Consider the following 3131-nt stretch of genomic DNA (forward strand, 5'->3'; position numbering starts at 1 on the left):
TGCGCATTTGCAGCCTCCAAACTGCATGGTACTACAGAGCGACTTTTAAAAGTAGTGCTTGCCTTACTTTTTGCACGTTCCCATGTGTTTGGCATTGAATGAATATGCTGTAAGACACAGGACATGGGGAAATGCGCACATTTTAGTATGAACTGGCTCTAAGCCTAGGTTCACATTGGAGGGATGACACTGTTCCAATCGGTGCGACACCGATTTTGCGGCGCCGCACCGATTTGCAAAAGTAGTTCCCGCACTACTTTTGCCGATTTCAGGTGCGACTTCAATAGACATCTGTGCATGAAGCCACACAGATGTCTATCAGGTAGCACCTGAAATCTCGCTGACCTTACTACTTTGAAATCGCGCTACTTCAAGTGAAGTGGGCGTGATTTAAAAGTAGCATCAATGTGAACCAGGGCTAAGGCCTCATTCACACCTAGCGTATGTCAAATGCGCATTTTTTTCCCATGTATTTTTTTGGCATGTTTTTCGCATGATATACAATTACTATTGATTTTAATGGGCTTCCCTGCATGTGACAAACGCAACTAGCTCATGAAAACTCTTTGCTGCGTTCTGGCTTGTGCGTTTAGTGCGCATTTTCCTGTGCTTGCTGTGTTTCCATTAACAATGAATGGCACTGCAAGCCCGGTGTGCATTTTTGCACATTTTTGGGAATGCCGGTTTCTTTGCACGTTACCGAAATGCACACATGTGATTGCAGCCTAAAGCTTGTGCTCTAAGTAAATGTAGCCAGACAAAAATGTAAAGAGAGCTAATCAGTAATAAAACAGATCCAGGGACTGGAGAGGTACAATGTAATATATTCAAGTTTAGATACTTTAGCAGGATTCTGAATCATGCAGGAGGTGCAGTTTGGCCTCTGGCCACCAGATGTCGCCACACCAAATGTAGATGCTGTTTTGGCAGCCAAGGTCAGGTGTTCTGTCAAATTAGCCAACTGGTCAGAAACTCCAACCACCTCACTCCCGGTTTCTTTAAACCATCAGTAATTGGAGATTTCGACTAATTGCTGTTTGGACACAACACCGGCAACCGAATACAGTCCGGTACAGGAAGATTTAGCTGTTTTGACAGCACAGCGACTAACGAGGACAAAGTTGTCGCCGCCGCCTTGGAGGTGGCCAGTTTGTTGGTTAGTATCGGAGCGAGTAACAATCTCCGCTCGTAATATCATGCAGCGGACTGTAAACGGTTGCCGGTGTTCTATCAGAAAGCCGCTACCCATCAGGAGATGCAACCTTAGTGACGTTCCATTGCGGCCATCTTGGTACACCCACATTTGTCCACAGTAAGCCTACAGTCTGAAGTCGCCAAGCGGACATCTTTTTACACCCACAGGAGTCTTGCATTTCACACTAATTTTTACCAATAAACTGCTTATTTAGTGAATTGCAGTATTTAGAAATCCGTCAAACTGTTTTGATGTTGAAATTTAAAAGCCGCGGTGTTCTGTCAGATCAGCAAACCTGAGAGATCAGCAGGCTTGCCGGTGCTTTTAAAATTCAACATCAAAACAGTCACACGGACTTCTAAATCCTGTATTTCACTATATAAGCTCATTTTACTGGTAAAACGAAGTGTGAAATGCAAGATTTCAGTGGGTGGAAAAAGATGTCCTGTAGGCTTACTGCGGCCGAGTGCGGGGTGTACCAAGATGGGCGTGCTGGAACGTCACTTTCGTTACGTATTCTGATGGGTAGCGGCTTTCTGACAGGACACCGGTGTTGTGTCCAAACAGCAATTCATTGAAATCTCCAATTACTGATGGTTTAACCACTTGCCTACAGGGCACTTACACCCCCTTCCCGCCCAGGCCATTTTTCAGCTTTTAGCGCTGTCGCAGTTTGAATGAAAATTGCGCGGCCATGCTACACTGTACCCAAACAAATTCTTTATCATTTTCTTCACACAAATGGAGCTTTCTTTTGGTGGTATTTAATCACTGCTCGGTTTTTTATTTTTTTACTAAGTTTCTGCCAGTAAATTTTGTAACTAAGTAATTTTTCTCCTTCACTGATGTGCGCTGATGAGGCGGCACTGATAGGCTGAACTGGTGGGCATTGATGAGGTGGCACGTATGAGGCGACACTTATGGGCACTGATTAGGTGGCACTGATGAGGAGGCACCTCATGGCTACACATGCTTCCCACATTGCTTTTATTCTATTTTTGTGATCACTTTTTTATGCAACCATCTGTCATGTGATGTGCTGTTTTTTTATAAGATTAAAAATCTTTTAAATTTTATGACCTGCACCATATGGAGCCTCTTTTTCTCCTTTTTTTTCCCATATGATTCTAATGTGACAACGTTCCATTTTGTCACTGGTCCTTTATTTGGACCCACCTTTGAGGTCTAGTCCTTATCTGCCTTGGAGACACCAACGGAACCCTGGAGATTGGGTCCGTATACCTGCATTCCTATTTGCCGATCGATCCAACATCTACTTCTGGAGTGATCCCTCCACAGGCTACGACCATCCTTGATCCGGTGCTTCCGGAGTTTCTGGCTTTTGGCCAGTTTAAGCATGATTGACCCTCTGTCGTATGGCAGGTGGGTCCACCTTGTCTGGTAAGAAGTATCTAACTGCAACTTTCTACCAGATGAATGTCATTTTTGTTACGTATATGCCACACAGTTGAAAACTTTTTTTCATTCACATTTGTTTTATTACTCACCATAGAAGATTTCATCACAGTCACGTGATTGGACACTGTTTTATAAAGTCTACTTCTATTCTTTTTGTTTAGTGTGTTGAGACTTTATTATATTTTAGGTATCACATACCTTATTGTGTACCCCTAACAGGTTTTTGTACACCATCATTTTGCGTTTTAATATTTTCACACATTTTTCTCCTTGGTTCATCATAACCTGTGGCGATCCTCTTTCTTGGTACACTTAGTGCTACACTTTTTTGTAATTCATCTATTTGGACTTTGTTTTAGTGTGAGCTGCTTTTTTATTAATTTAATTTATTTACTAAGTGGTTTAGCGCAGCAATTTCCATAACTTTACTATTATGCCGCACTGATAGGCGGCACTGATGGGCACTGTTAGGTGGCACTGATGGGCACTAACAGGCTGCACTGATGGGCGACACTGA

The sequence above is a fragment of the Aquarana catesbeiana genome, linkage group LG13 (assembly GCF_042186555.1).
Source record: "Aquarana catesbeiana isolate 2022-GZ linkage group LG13, ASM4218655v1, whole genome shotgun sequence".
NCBI classification, from domain to species: domain Eukaryota; kingdom Metazoa; phylum Chordata; class Amphibia; order Anura; family Ranidae; genus Aquarana; species Aquarana catesbeiana.